Here is a 16,227-nt window from a genome sequence, read left to right on the forward strand (position 1 = left end):
GAGGGAGGGAGGGAGGGAGCGAGGGGGACGGTGGCCCCGGCGGCCGCGGGAACCGACCGAGCGCCGTGCTCAACTTCCACTTCTCCTTTCGCCGGCGCCGCGGTCCCGGCGCCACTTACCCGGCCCGGCTTCCGAGGGGAGAAGGCGGGCTGGCCGGGCTGGGGACCTGCGTCTGGGCCCTCGGAGCGGGGAGGGGACCACGGCGACCGACCCCGGCCCGGCGACCGAGCCCGCTCGGCCTCAGGTACGTCGATGGCGCCGGTTCTCCGAGCCTTCGGGGACCTGGAAAAGTTTGCCTGAGGGCGGGATCGGGGACGCCGCGGCCCCGGGGCGTAGGAGCTGGGGGCCCAGGGAAGGGTGGGAGAGCCGCAGCGTGTTGCGTCCCGCCCTTGCCTCGCCTCACCGCGTGTGCGTTAGGGAACCGGGACTCCTGATCCTAGGTTAGAAGCGGAATCGATTTTCCGAGTGAGGTTGGGGGCTGGTTTGCCCGCACCCCGGCGCCCGGGGTCCATGACAAGGCGGATCGTGACAGACGGCCCCCAAAAGCTCGGTGCCTGAGGGCAGGAGGTCGGGCCTCACTGTGGCGGGGCTGCTAGATTGATCTGGCTGGCGGCCTCTAGGGCTTCTGGGACCAGGCGCCTTAGGGTAACACACGGTCTCATACACACACACTCTCTCTGTCTCTCTGTATCTCTCTCTCTCTCCTACACACACACACCTATGACTTAGATAATTGGATCGCCAAAACAGAGACCTCTTGGCAGGGGCCGGAGTTTCCGTGGGAGCCAGACGCCAGCCTTCCCGCTCCCGCTTTCCCGCTTTCCCGGGTTCTCCCGCCTCTCTGTTCCCTCCTTTGCTGCCGGCACCGGGGCCGAGCAGCCGCACAGCTCGAGGTCCCCGGCCGACAGCGCCTTGCTTTGGGAGACTGCTGAGGCAGCGGCTTTATGAATTTCTGGTCCCTCCATCGTACCCTAACTCTGCCGCCCTTTCCTCACGGCTATACGCCAGGACACCACCTTCCTGACCAGAGTCACCTCTTGACCCCTTGGCTCCATGCCTCAGCCAGGTTCTCCCTGGCGCCTCCACCCCACCCCCCACCACACCCCAGCTACGGGATTTGATGGCCATTTGATTCCTGCCCCTCATCCCTCTGCCCGAGATAGAGGCCTGTCTGGTCCTGCAGCTTCTTCTGGTTAATGTTTGACAATTCATTGTGGCTAATCATTTTAATTAGCTCTTAAAGTGAGGAGGAACAGTTAACCTTGGACTTCTCGATTTTGGCCTGGTGGGGCCTCATATGGGAGGAGTGCTGGGGAGGTAGGAGCGGAAGTGAGGTCACCACCCCAGGGCCTGAGCCACCGCTGCTCGGCCCCAACAGCTGGTGGGCACGCCCATCAGGGACTCACCCCTGCGAGCTGACCCCTGGCCTGAGTGCCAGGTTGGAGGGGGTGGTGAAGGGATCAGATCTAGCTTTCCCCCTTGGGGAGACAGGACACTTAAGGCACTGAAAATGCCCGGGGTCACATTTGCCCAGCAAGAATGCAAATTCCTCCTCGAATTTAGTTACACAGGGTCTTACTGGTTATAAGGCAGATTCTCAACCATTAATTCAGTGGCCCCACAGCAGTAACAGCCTAACGGGGAGCTATCTTGAGTTAAGTGAAGGACTTGACTATCCTGGAGGACTTCTTATTCTGGCCAGTGGGCCAGTTTGGGGAAGAGGCTGCCTTGCATGTGGTTGTCTCTAGGGCTGGGTTCAAAGCCTGGGATGTGTGTGGCGTTGGGCGAGGGGGGGGGGGCGTTGAGCAGGCTCCACGTTGCCACCCTCACCCAGCCTCTAGCTGTGAGCCGAAGGAGTGGCTTGTTTGCAACTATGTCTGGCATTCCTCCTACTGCTGCACTGTTTGCTCGGTGGTTGCTCAGGAACTGGCGCCCACCCCTGGACGAGCTGGAGGCCTGAAATCAACCCTCCCCCTGCGTGGTGTTAAGTGGTGGTACAGTGGCTTCTGTCTCTTCTGTCCTATCTTGGGTCTAAAAGTCAGGGTGCTGTGGTCTGTCATTCATGGGCCCCATTGGTAGGATGTCCAAAATTTCCCAGCCTGCAAAATTCAGGGCCTCCCTGAGAGGCCCAGCCAGACACAGGCTGAGGGGATTGCTTTCCCAGGGAAATCCCTGTGCCAAAGCTTGGCCTTCGTCCTTGCTAACCCCACCCCTCACCCCTCAACTTTTTCATTTCCCTTCCAATCCCTAGAGCCAGACTGTCTAGGTCTAAATCCCAGCTCTGTTATTTACTAGCTGTGTGAACCCAGTCAGTTGTATGCCTCAGTTTCCTCATCTGTCAAATGAGACCTACCTCATAATGTTATGCTAAGGATCAAATACAACAATGCAAATAAGTTCTTTATTAGGGCAGTACGTGGCACATAGTAAGCACAAGCTAGCCTTATGATATTGCCTAATACAGTGCCTGCAACTCAGATTCAACTCAGCAAACATTTGCTGAGAACCAGTCCCAGCACCAGGCATCAGGAAGGGGCAGTGAGGAAAACACAGAGGTGAAGAAGACACCGCTCAGCTTCTGGGATTCTGTGTACCTTTTGATGTGGGTCAGGGCAGGGGATGTGGAAGGGGGCCAGAGAGGGTGGCTAGGTCATCCATATAAATAACCATAATTCAAAGCCAGTGCGGGGAGCCAGGTACCCCAGACTTGGAGGCTTCTGCTTGTGTAGAGACCCTGGCTGGGCTCTGGTTAGGACACTGGCCCTGGACAGAGGCCTGCCTTGGGATTTGGGTGAATGAGAGGGACAGGGAGACCAGGTTCCCATTTGGGCTGCAGGTGGCAAGCATGCAGTGGTGTGATTTGTTGAGGTCCAGGGCAGGATGGCATTACTTAGGGCCGTCCTTGACACCCCTCTAGCCCCCCTGAGGTGGCAGGGCCCCTGTACCTCCCGGAGGTCCTTGGGCAGCCTTCTCCCCTCAGGCTTGGGCCCGACCCCAACCTGGGCTTGGTTATCTCTCCAGGATTTCTAAGCTGCGAAGAGGTTTCTGGCTTCACCGCCAATTTATTCTCTTTGCGGTTCTCAGACTGAAAACTAGTTCTGCAGGGGAGGAAGGAAACTCATCCAGGTACCCAGAATCCCATGGGCGCTTTCCTAGGGGTCAGGGGCTTTTCTTATCAACACCAACCTGCCTGCAAATCTCTGGCCGCTGAGTCTTGCGTGGCCTGTAATAGCGGCCACGCAGCTAAAGCCCTATAGCTAGGACCCCAGCACTGGTTGCCAAGGAACTGCTGGTCGAGGTGCTTATGAGGGTTCTGACCTCACAGGAGCTGCCGAGTTTCAATTCAACAGACATTTATTAACACCTACTGTGTGCCCAACCTGTGCTAGGCGCTGTAGGGGAGACCAGCGAAGGGGGGTGGTGGGGTGAGGAGAGATCACTAAGACACTGAAACAATCAGAAGCGAGGACAAACAGCCAGGCCAGCAGCTGGTTAGGTGCTAATTGTGCTCCTTGGAGCAGGGGCCAGGGCTCTGAGGTCAGCAGCAGCTGGAGGAGGGAGGGAAGGCTTTGTGAGGGCCGAGGCTCTGAGCTAGACCTTGAAGGGGGCAGCGCGGGGGAGATTGGGCTCAGCAGAAAGGGGAGAAAAGATGCCTTTCTCTCTCTTCCCTGGCCACAGACTGACCTTCGAAGCCTCGATAATTGTGTGGCAAATGCATGTCACATAAAAGACCAGGTCAGCCAGTGTGGGTGGCTCAGGGCAAGCCCCGATCTCCACTCTGGGAGATACAAAGTGGATGGCCCAGACGGGGAGCAGGGAGCCCGACATGTGGATTGATAAGACACAAAGGGTGGCCAGGCTCCCTGCCTCCCATGCGGAGGGGATTTCATTTTGAACTCCTCCGCCACCTCCCCCAACCCCAGGCCCTGGAGGGGAGAGAGGAGAGAAGAGAGGCAGAGGGAGCAAAGGGACTGGAAAACTGCCCCACCACAGGTGTTGATGGCAGGCGTGGGCTTGTTGGGTCCCATTTTTCCCCAGGGTCCAGGGATTTCTCTGAATCTTTTCCACAAGAGGTTCAGGTGGAGGATGGAGATTTTCATTTTCAAAATCAGCTGGGAACTGAAGAGTCTAGAGAGTCCCACACGTTTCTGTTCAGACCCCCCTGGGCAAGGACAAGGACTAGCCATACATTTGTTCTGCGACTTTTTGCATCTCCTGTGGCTGGCCATAAAGGGGGACCTGCCCTTGTAGGATTTAATTGGATAAAAACACCTGGACACACACATATCCCCCATGCATCAGTTTTCCTCTCTCACTCCCTCTTGCCCTGCTCCCTCCCCAGCATGTTTCAAAACTGCAGGGACACACCGGAGTGCCCTGACTTCTTGGCTGGGAAATTGTGTCCTAAAGTGAGTTTACTGGCAAAGAGACCCCTGCCTGCTCCCAGGGTGATGTGGAGGGTCATGCAGGGGAGGAGGGGCCAGTTCATGCAGGAGGGTCGGCCAGGGAAAGTGCCAGAACATTTCTTAGCCAGACCAACAAGAAGCAAGAGATTAAACAGCTTGCTCAGATTGAGAAAGTTTTGCCCTAAGTTCCCACCTTCTTGATGGACCATTTTCTTGTCCCAGGGCTGGCACTTACTCCTTCTCATGTCACCTACCCTTCTTCTTCCAGGCTAACCCAGTATTCTTCCTGAGAAGAGAAGCATATTGTCAGAGGGGGAAGAGCACAGGCTCTCTGCGTTCATATCTCAGGGCTAGCACTTCCTGGCTGTGTGACTCTGGGCTACTCACGTAACCACTCTGAGCCTCAGTGCCCACCTCCCCAGGTTGGAGTACAGATTACATGAGATAATGCCTGTAAAGCAAACAGCATGGTGCCTGGCACATGGTAACCACCCGCTAAGTGTCAGCCGGTAGTATTCTGTGGCTATTACTGTCATCCTTGTTGTTGTTATCGTTTCCTCTTCCCACACCCTTGACTTTGCCAGTCTCCAGGGACCAACTGCTTCTCTGGCAGTGCTGGGAGGGCACACCATGCCCATTCATAAAACCAAGAAGGAGACTTCCCAGATCTTTCCTTTCTGATAACTTTTTGTTAACTCTGCCGTCACACAGGATAAGGAGGGGATGTGGAAGGGGTGTGTGTGTGTGTGTGTTTATGTTCGTGTGGATAGTAACGTCTTTCTGAATGGCAGTCAGTGCCATAGTGAAGAGCAAAAATCAAGTCTTTTAACATTTTTATTAACATTGCCCTCTTTATCTTTTCACCACTTTCATCTTGAGGTTCCTTCACTGTAGGAATAAGAAAGAGTGAGTTAGTTCCTTGGAGAGAAGGCCTCGTGTTACACCCCTGGCAAGTATTTAGCAATCATCTGTGTGTTTATTACCCTACTGAGTGTAGAATTCTGGGAGCTGACTGGCCAACCGCTGCTCACTTTCTCCCACGTTTTGCTAGAACAGATGATGCTGGGTCCATTCTGGGCCAATGCCCAGAGGCCTTGGGTTGGGGCTGGGGCACTGCCTTTGCCCAGAAGAGTTCCTGTGGCCTGGGGGCCATTCCCATTCCAAAGGCCTCCCAGAAAGGACCTTGGAGGTTCCATCTGCTAGCAAATGCATTATGTTTGCTTGAGGAGCCTATGGCCACCCACAGGGGCAGGAGGCCCAGGATAAACGGGTCCACCCTGGGACCACCACTGAGCCACTTCACTCAGTCCCTTGGTCCCCGCCCCTAGACCTTGGGGGATGGGAGAATGGGCAATTAGTCTTAACCTCCCCAAATTCTTGATGACCTGATAACAAGGAGGTACTTAAGACAGATTTAGGAGATAATCTTTTTCCCATAATGCCCCCAGAGGATAAGAGAGGCTAGTTTAGCTCTGCTGATTTTATGAGAATCCCTGCATAAAAAGCACCTGTCTCATTCGGTGACCACTTTCTTGGCGCCACCCTGATCCTAAAAAAACAAAACAACAACAACAAAAACAAAACCCAAAACCCACAGCAGGCCCAGCCACCTGCTCTGAAGGCTCTAAACCCAGTTCTAGAGTTCTAGTAATACACATGCACCTAGCCCCGTGGTGGGCAGGAGCTGAAGTGCCAACCAGCCTGTGGCACTTAAGGTATAGTTTGGGTGATGGTAGGGTCTAGGGCTTACCTAGAGGAAGATTATTCTTCTCCCTCCTCACCTTAATTGGGGAAGGCTTTCTGCAGGTGAGAGGGCAGATGGCCTTTCAAAAGAGGAAAGAGAGCGTTGGCTGTGCTATAGGGGCATTCTGGGCTCGATGGGATAATCACGTTGGCATGGGAGTGGACAAAAGGTAAAACAACACAAAGGCATTCGAATCAGCACACTCAGTAAGTTCCAAGGGTCAGAATTCATCTCCACTGGCGACACCAAGAAATGTGTTTTCCGGGAGAGCATGGGTGTTCTTGCTTCTTTCGTCTTCACTGCTGTCAGTGACATTATTGCCTAGTTAAATTACACTGTAATATTACTTAGTAAAATCACATAGTAAATGCTGCTGTTGTTATTTCATGCAGTCTGGGGAACTTTTTCTTTCTCTTTATTTATTTAACTGTTTTATTGAGGCAATATTGACATGCAATATGCTGCACATATTTAAAATATACGACTTGATAATATTTGACATATATATATATATATATATATATACTCGTGAAACTGTCACCCCCGAAAGTTTCCACGTGCACCTTTGCAATCTCTCCATCTCATCCTGAGCAACTACTTACCTGCTTTCTGTGACTCTCGATTATGCATTTTTAATTGAAATATACAGATCTTCCTTGACTTACGATGAGGTTACGTTCCGATAAACCCATTGTCAGTTGAAAATGCATTTAAAACACCTAACCTGTCGAGAACCATAGCTTAGCCTAGCCTACGTTGATTGTGCTCAGAACACTTATATTAGCCTACAGTTGGGCAAAATCAGCTGACAAAATCCATTTTATAATAAAGCGTTGACTATCCCATGTAACTTATTGAATACTGTATTGAAAGTGAAAAACAGAATGGTTGTGTGGGTACAGATGGTTGTAAGTCTATCAGTTGTTTGTGATTGTGTGGCTGCCTGGGAGCTGTGGTGGCTGCTGGTTCCCAACATCACTAGAGAGAGTATTGGACCACATAGCGCTAGCCTCGGAAAAGATCAAAATTCAAATTTTGAAGTATGGTTTCTACTGAATATGTATCACTTTCACACCATGGTAAAGGAAAAAAATCCTAAGTTGAACCACCATGAAGTTAGGGACCATCTATTTGACATGTAACATTCTGTAAAGTTAAGCTGCACAATATGGTAATTTGATATGTTTATATATTATAATATGATTGCCATTGTAGTGATAATTAGCAGCTCTATCATACTGCATAATTACCCTTTCTTTTTAATGATTAGAATAATTAAGTTCTGGTCTCAGCAAGTTTGATGATTATAATATTGTCTACATTTGCTATACTGTGCATTTGAGTTCTAGGGCTTGTTTACTACTCATTGTAATAGTTTGCATTTTCTAGAGTTTTGTATAAATGGAATCATATAGTATGTACTCTCTTTTTGTATGACTTCTTTCATTCAGCATACTTAAGATCCATCCATGTTGTTATCTACATCAGTATTTCATTCCTTCTTTTTGCTAAGTAGAATTCCATGGTATGGGTATAACATACATTGTTGATCTGTTCATCTGTTGATGGACATTTGGTGATTGTTTTGGTGGTTTTCCCCAATTTTTGGCTATTACAAACAAAGCTGCAGTGAACATCTTGGTACAAATCATTATGGCTATATATGTCTTTTTCTCTCAGTTAAAGATCTAGAAGTGGAATGGTTGGATCATATAGTCGTTGTAGGTTCAACTTTTAAAGAAACCATCAAACTGTTTTCCAAAGTGGTTGTGCCATTTTACAGTCCCACCAGCTGTGTATTAGAGTTCCAGTTGCTTCCCATCTTGGCCCAGCACTTGGTGTGGGCAGTCTTTTTAATTTTAGCCATTCTAATAGGTGTGCAGTGGTATCTCATTGTGGTTTTAATTTGTATTTCCCTAATGACTGATGATGCTGAGCATCTGTTCATGTAATTACTTGTCACCCATATATCTACTGTGGTGAGGTATCTGTTCAAATCTTTTGCCCATTTTTATGAGTCTCATGCTCTACCAGCTGAGCTAACTGGGCTGCTTTTGCCCATTTTTAAAATGACCTGTTTGTTTTCTTGTAGTTGAGTTTTGAGAGTTCTTTAAACATTCTACATACAAGACCTTTATCAGGTACATGCTTTGCAAAGATTTTCTCCAAAATTTTCTGCCTTGTCTTTTCATTCTCTTCACTGTGTCTTTTTTTCTGCACTGTGTCTTTTGAAGAACAGAAGTTTTTAATTTTGATGAAGTCCAACCAATCAGTTTTTACTTTTATGGATCATGCTTTTGGTGTTGTATCTAAGAACTCTTCTCCTAGCCCTAGGTCACAAATATTTTGTCTTATGTCTTCTTTTAGAAGTTTTATAGTTTTAGGTTTTACATTTTGGTCTTTGATCCATTTTGAGTTAATTTTTCTCTATAGTGAGTGATACAAATCCAAATTCTTTTTTTTCTTTTTACATATGGATAGCCAATTATTCCAGCACCATTTGTTGAAAAAAGCTATCATTACTCCATTGCAGTTGTCCTTATATATGTGGGCTTATATCTGAACTCTGTATTCTGTTCCAGTTGTTGGTCTGTTTGTTTATCTTCATGCCAATACCGATTGTTCTGATTACTGTAGCTTTATAATCATTTTTGAAATCAGATGGTCTTAGCTGTCCAACTTTGTTCTTTATCAAAATTATTTTTGCCTATTTTAAGTCATTTGCAATTCCATATGAATTTTAGAATTAGATTGTCAATATCATTTTTTAAATTGAGGTATAGTTGATTTAAATATTATGTAAGTTTCAGGTGTACAACATAGCTATTCATAATTTTTAAAGACTATACTCCATGTATAGTTATGATAAAATACTAGATATATTCCCTGTACAATATATCCTTGTAGCTTATTTATAATAGCATCTTCTTTTAATATTTGAACTTATTCTGTTTACATTAACTGTTATAACAAATATGTTTGGTTGTGCTTTTGTGATCTTATTTTATAATCATGGATGACCCTGATGTTACTGTCATTTTAGAAGATGCTCAATCTTTTCACTGATATTCTTCAGCCAAAGAGTTCCTTAATCCTACTATGCGTTTGCAGAATAGGACTATTTATTATTTGCCCTTCATTTATAACCCATTTTTGGTGCAGGGGTCCATGATTATCTGCTCCATACATCATTTTCTAGATGCCAGTCATATCCCTTTTCAACCTTGTCTGTCTAGACAACAAAAGGCCTCTTCAAAAAGAAGTTATCCTCACACCTCATTCTCTTGAATCATTTTAGCTCTTAGAACTGATCCAGTATCATGAAGTCTTTCCCAAGGATCCAGATAAGACCAGCACCCAATATTCACAGGGTGGAAACACTGTGGTTTTGTACAAAGAGAGAATGCTTTGAGGATGACCTGATTGATCATCAACCACCTTCTTGATGCTGTGTGGGATAAATGACTCTAGCTGGTACGTGTTTTCCCTTAGTAGAAGCCTGGAGCAAGAGAAGACAAGTAATGTTTGAGCCTGGGGACCTTTGCCTCCAATTCTATCCTTATCCTCACCCCTAGACTGTAGCCCTCAGATCTGTCAGGACTCGAGGGTCTCTTTTCCTGAGAGCTCAGTGGAGCTGAGAATTTGCATGGACTTAGTCCATGAATGCCCAGACCTGAGTTAGATTCAGGAGAAGATGAAATAGGACTCAATCCCATGGATTTTACCACCTGTTGGGGAAACAAGATATACACATGAAATAATTAAAGAGCAATTCAAGATTGTGTGGGATTAAGAGGTCTTGTGGTCGAATTTAAGGGCTATGGGAGTTTAGCGAAGGGGGCTCCTTGGGTGTGGACGCTAGTTATCAGGGCACAACCAGCTCTGTGGGTTTGGGGAACTTGGTTAGGACTTTGCTGGATGGGCACTATTGGATTAACCAAAACAGAGCAGCAAGGGCCTGGCAGGCCTGAGAAACTCCGTGAATGAGCCTGGAATGTTCCCTCAGGGGACCATGAGGAGACCACTGGGCTTGAAGCCCAGGCTTGAGTTGGGAAATCATGGGAAACAAGGCTGAGTAGGTAGGGTGGGGTCAGACTGTGAAAGACCTTTGGAAACCAAGCAGATGAGTTTGGACTGTAAAGCCCTGCCGAGGACCGCCGGTGTGTCCACAGCCATAGATCTAAATGTGTGCCCTGGAGTAGGAGTTGGCGCCAGCTCAGAGGCTGGGGGAGGAGCTAGGCAGAGGCAGGGCCATGACTGGAACTTACTCTTCCTCATGCCCAGTCAAGTGGGCTTTCTGCTGCACCAGGCCTGCTTAGCCTTTCAAAGAATCTCACATCCCCTCTGTGCAGCTTCCCAACAGAAAGCACAGGCCTGGGGCGCAGATGGTGAAGGCCAGGTCGCTCCAGGGCTAATGGTGTGATGAGAGGCAGAATCAGCAAGAAACGCCCCCTGGCTCACCTGCCCACTGGTCCGCCCCCCTATTGCCCTGGAGCTACTCTTTAGGTTAAAGCAGGGTAGCTCCAGATGGCCTTTTAAAATGAAAATGTGTTAAGGGGAGAGGTGATACATTAACCCAATATCACCCATTAACCCATTAACACTAAATGGTTTATGATTTTTCTGAGTGGTGGGGAAATTGTTCCTGGGGAGATGGGATGGCCTGTGGAGCCCTGACCGCTACTGGGGTCAGTAAGCTTGTGAGAAGCTCTGGGTAGCATGAAATTTATGGTGGAAGGGGGGTGGGGGAGGCCTGAGGCTGTGAGAACCATGTGATATGGCATGCCTGTGGTTACATAGCCCATTCATGGCAAAATTGCCTGAGCAGAGTTTTTCCGAACTTTCCCACCCAAGCACCCCCAACTATTGAATTGTATTTTAGAGGCCTAGAAAAACACTGTCTCATAAAATTTCTCTAAAGTGTGGCATTTTTATCTTAAGTGTGAATGCTACAATCCACATCCTCAACATATTTTAATTGATTTCTCAGTGACCAAAATGGAAGCCCCTGGAAGAAGAGCTGGGTTTGGACTATGGCTTTGATTTCTGCTCTGGGGCTTGGGCAGCTTTAGCGAGCAGGCCGTGTCCCCGTGGGACCTGCCTAGGCACAGGTCAGAACGTGAACTTTCAGGTTTTAGCCCAAAGTGCCAGAAAGGAAATCCATCCCCTCCTGCATGTTCACTTGCCCGCTGTCCCCATCCCTGTCCCCCTCCTTGATTCAGACTCATTCAACGGAGAAATCTAAGCTGTTGTGTTGTGAGGGGAAGTCGTCGGGCTTGCTCGGTGGTTACCTCTGGCCCTATCCCAGCCTTTGGGTGGGCGAGCAGATCCCAGGATGAGATGGAGGCAGTGTGGAAACCATGAGGTTCTGAATCTGGGCGTGGGTTGGTCGAGGCTCTGCTTCCAGATCCCCCAGCCTTCCTGCCTCCACCATGCTCAGTCTGCAGCCCCTCATTCCGCCCCACCTTTAGCTAGGAGTGTTTCTAGTACTCTGCAGTTTAAACAAACAAACAGACCAACCTGCCTATATTCTCAGAGCCTTCTAGCCTAGTGCTGCCACTGCTTATCTCATGGTGGCTGCGAAGAGAGGAGCCATCGAGGTTCTCCAGGCCAGTTAGCCCCCTCAGCAGCCCAACGGCCTCATTTCTGTCCCCACAGCCTACAGACAGAGAAGGTGAAATGTAGAAAGAACACATGCCCTACCCCAGCTTGAACAAGGTCGACAATGCGCTATGAATATTCAGGTCCCCCTCCAGCAGGCAGCAAGCCTTCATCCACACCACCGCCCCCCCCCCCCACCAGCCTGCCAGGGGTGTAGGGGTGGCTGCCTGTAGTGACGAAACCACAGCAGGTAGGGCCCTGGGCAGGCTGTCTGTGTTGGGCGGGGCAGCCGGCTGGGTGAGGCCCAGATTCCCCAGGCTGATAAGGCAGCCTGTAAACACCCAGCAAGGGGAGGGGGGCAGAGGGCAGGCGACCAGATGGCAGGAGAAGGGGGAAACCGGAGCCCAAGCCTAGCTGCAGGAAGTGGGGCTTGATGTGGAAACATCCTGTCCAGCGGGGACTAGACTGGTGGCCGTCAGCAATCACTCCCTCCACCATGGAGGCAAGCTCAGCATAAGGTGGGGCTGCCTGGGCGCCAGGCCAAGAACCTGGTTCCTGACATCTCCCAAGGACGTGATCAGTGGGTCTCTATCTTGGGTCTCTATATTCTACCACCTAGCACTGCAGGGGGCAGGGAGGTTGTGGGGTAGCACAAAATCAGGACCAAGCTACCCACCATGGAGAAATTCAGCAGTGGAACCATCTGAGGGCGTCTGATTCTCATGGGCCAGTCCTGGTCATCACCATCCATGAGGAGCATCAATTGGAACACCAAATTGTGTCCAAGGCCTCCCGTAGACTCCAGGAAGAACCACATATCTGACACACTATTCTCTTCCATCCTCCAGTGCTTTCTCGTTAGGACCTCAAAGGGTCAGAGCTGGTGAAACCTTTTGCAAAGGACCACCAAACTCACCCACTTCATTTAACAGATGGGGACGCTGGGACGCAGAGAGGGGCAGGGACTTGGCCACGCTCCTGGAGGCCTAAGTTAAAGCCCTTGCTCTGGAGCATTTTCTACTCCTACCCTGTTGCTCTGGGTCTAGCCGCCAACCCCCATGCAGGGAGCTGGCCCAGCCTCGCGCACTCTCCGAACCTCAGCAGTTATCATTGCTGAGGGTTATGGGGAGCACTGATGGGAGGAAGAAGCTTCAGAGTCAGAAAACAGAAGACCTGGAGTCTGGCTTAAGCTGCTCTGTCAACTTGCATGTGGCCTTGAGTGAACCCTCTCTGGGCCGTTTTTTTTTTTTTAAACAGCTTTATTAGATATAGTTCAATACCATACAATTCATCCAATGAAAGTATACAATTGAGTGACTTTTAGTATACTCACAGAGTTGTATATCCATCACCACAATCCATTTTGGAATATTTTCATCACCCCATAAAGAAACTCCATACCCATTAGCAGTCACTCCCCATTTTCCCTCAACCTCTGGGCCTCAGTTTTGAACAGACACTTGCTATAGAAGTGTTTGGGGGAGGAAAACTCCCAGCAATGTTGTTTAGGCAGATGGGCTCACCCAGCTTACTGGGAACTTAGATGCGAAGAGACCCCACCACGGAGAAGAGTAGGGTGGGCCCAGCAACAGGCCCCTGGCCGTAGACCCGGCACCTGAGATTGTTCAGGGCTGACTTTCCATAAATATTTGAATGTGAACCAACACCCTGAGATAAGAACCCAGACTTAAATTATGTGTAAGCTGAGAGCAAGTGTATATTTATGGGGCAGAGACCATGCCTGGGCCACTCCAGGTCTGGAGCCAGGAACTCTCTGGAAACAGTAGGCTCCTGGGGTACAAGAACAGAGTCAGCCTCCTTCATGAACAGGGACAGAAGCCTCCTTCCTACTCCACAATTCCTTTCCTCTACAGCTGACCACAGAGGCTCAACTTGTCACCATTTTGGTACAGACATGGCCCAGTTCATTAGGATTCACTTATCAGATGGAGCTTTGGTTGAGATCGAGTCCCCGAGGAGGCTGGGACACTGCCTGGGAGGCTTTTGTTGAAAGGCATCACAGGGGCTCTGAGCCTTTCAGGTTGGGTGTTGTGAGCAATTCCTGAGTTAAGAATTGGTGCAGGTAGTCACCAGCCCAGAGTAGTGGGAGAAGCATGGACGTGGCGATCACACCAGCCTGGGTTTGAGTTCTGCCTCCATTCTCGACAGAGTGACCTTGGTCATGTTACCTAATCTTTTCTGAGCCTCACTTCTGCTGTTTTTAAAATGGAACTATTAAAACAGGATTATTACCTAAAGAGATTTAACTGAAAACCAAGTTCAAAGAGCACAGTAGTTAGAAATAAACCTGGGTTCAAACCCTGGCTCTGCCACTGACTAGCTACTTTGTTAGGGATGATGTAAGAATTAAAGGAGATAGCCTGTGGAAAGCGCCTGGCGTGATACCAACCCCACAGCTCGTATCCAATAAATTGTAAATCTGTGCCGCCTTCCCTGTAATCCACCCCATCACCCTGTAATTTTTACCGCTTGGTCCCCTTCCCCAGCAGCAGAGGGAACAGCCTAGAGTGTTATCAGAAGGCCAAAAGAAACTCTTGCCCACTTTAAACAAGTACCCATGCCCCTCTGCCCCTCCCCCAACAGGCCTGTGGCTGAGGTCACAGTGGCCACGCCCGCCATCCTGGGCCCAGCACTGGCTCAGATCGGTGCCAACCCCGCAAGCACTTGCCCTGAGCTGGCACTGATCTCCAGTGCTTCCACCCCCTCCACCCAGTCAGATGTGCTTTCCAAACACGTGCCACCAGCTTTGAGTCGGGCTCGTAACCAAACCCGGGCCCTGGGTTTGTACTGCAGATGTAGGGAGGGGCTGGCAGGAGCCCAGGTGCACATCCAGATGTTGTCTCTGAGGCTTCCTTGGCGTCTTCCATACCAGCTGTGAAGCAATATTTACTCTGACTTGCCTAGTGGAGCAGGCATTCCCCTTGGGGACATTGGGGCCCTATCACCCACCGGGGCACTGAGTCTTTTTGGCCCTGGCGCATGAGGGGAGAGGGGAGACAGCAAAGAGGGACTGTTCTATTGACAGGAGGCCTGGCTGGGCAGGGCTGTTGGCCAAAAGCCCAAGACGATGACCTCTCAGAGCTGAGAGAGGTATCAAGGCCATCATCCCATTGAGAAGCATCATTTCTAGGGGTCTCCTTAGCTTCCCTCAGGGCTGCTGGAAACCCATGGAACAACATTTGCACAGGGGGCTGAGGTGGATGTGTCTATCCACTACTAGGCCCCCACCCCAGGCATCAGGGCATCTAGAAGCATCATCATGTACTTCTAACCTGTCCTCAGGAGGACTGACAACTAGGCAGAGGTCCAGAGCCTCAGGCCGCTACTGTTCCTCTGACCCATTGCCTTAGGAAAGCCAGGCAGAGCTGGTCACCTGCCTGGGTCTCTCACGGGCACACAGCCCCACTGCTAGGAGCACCACCTTGAAGGGCAACTAGGAGGTATTTACAAGTAGAAGTCACCACACCGAATCAGCAGTGGTGATGGAATGTGATAGCTTCCTGTTCCATCACCCAGAAAATACCACTACCCTTGACCCGCATGTAATAGAATACTTTGCTCTCCATTGTTGCTTCTGTCTACCAGCTCTAGGGACAAAATCATGCAAAGTTATGACGTGCCATTGATTTCAGTGTCACCTGCTGCTCCGAGGTGACCCCCATGATTGGCCTGGTTTCCCCATGCTCTTTTGTTTCAACCCATTGCTCCATCTGAAGCCACCCAGGGCTGGTCCTCAGCCCAGGTGGGCATTGACCTCAGCATACAGCCCTATCTTGTACCCAGCCAGCTGACTCTGCTCCCCAAGGTGAGAGCTAGGTAAGGTGATGAGCTCACTTCTACTCATCTGCCAACAGGAGAGGGTTTGTGGAGAGACAGCCCCACCTCTGTCCCAGATCCCGGCTCCCCCAGCCCCAGCAGGCTGGCAGAGGAGCTGCTGGGGCGTCCCCTGGTGTAGACAGCTGTCTGCTCAGCCTTCCTGTGAGGGATCCTCTCCATTCTGCTGCAGGGCCCCTCCCCTCTCTGCACTCTCTGACCTGTGTGGGGCAGGGGCGGGGCTGGGAGGGCCAGCAGGCCCAGAAGGGGAAACTGCTGAAACCCCTGGGACAGGAAGTGGCAGAGAGGGGCTGCTTCCTCTGGCAGAGCAGGGGTGCGGGGAGAGTTGGCCCTATCTGCTGCTGCTCGACTGCCTGTCTGCTCTGGGTCCTGGGAGGCCGAGGGGAGCTGAGAGCCCTTCTTTCCCTGCCTCCACCCTGACTGAAAATGGAGGCTCCTGGCCCAGCGGGTGGAGGGATGCTTCCTCTGAGGAGGCCCTCTTCGTCTTGCAGGGAGAGGGATTCAGAGAGAAGGGCAGACAGGTCAGCAGCAGGGAAGGGTGGGGTGGGGCAGGTGAACATGGAGTGAGGGGGCCCGCAATGGTAGCGGAAAACCACAGCTGGGCAGGGGAACCTTCTGTAA

The 16,227-nt window shown here is 50.3% G+C and overlaps 1 protein-coding gene across 5 annotated transcripts in view; it reads left to right on the forward strand.

Moving 5' to 3' along the window:
* Window positions 1-16,227, forward strand: part of ELF4 (E74 like ETS transcription factor 4) — a 45,810-nt gene that overhangs the window by 7,223 nt on the left and 22,360 nt on the right. For 2 of the 5 annotated variants that reach the window (XM_032475612.1, XM_032475614.1), the window contains exon 1: window positions 10-244. The exons of the other annotated variants lie outside the window; for them this stretch is intronic. The gene's annotated coding sequence lies outside the window, so the exon portion shown is untranslated. Of the gene's footprint in view, window positions 1-9; window positions 245-16,227 lie in introns of those variants that run through there. 5 annotated transcript variants of the gene reach the window in all.

The sequence above is a fragment of the Camelus ferus genome, chromosome X, assembly GCF_009834535.1.
Source record: "Camelus ferus isolate YT-003-E chromosome X, BCGSAC_Cfer_1.0, whole genome shotgun sequence".
NCBI classification, from domain to species: domain Eukaryota; kingdom Metazoa; phylum Chordata; class Mammalia; order Artiodactyla; family Camelidae; genus Camelus; species Camelus ferus.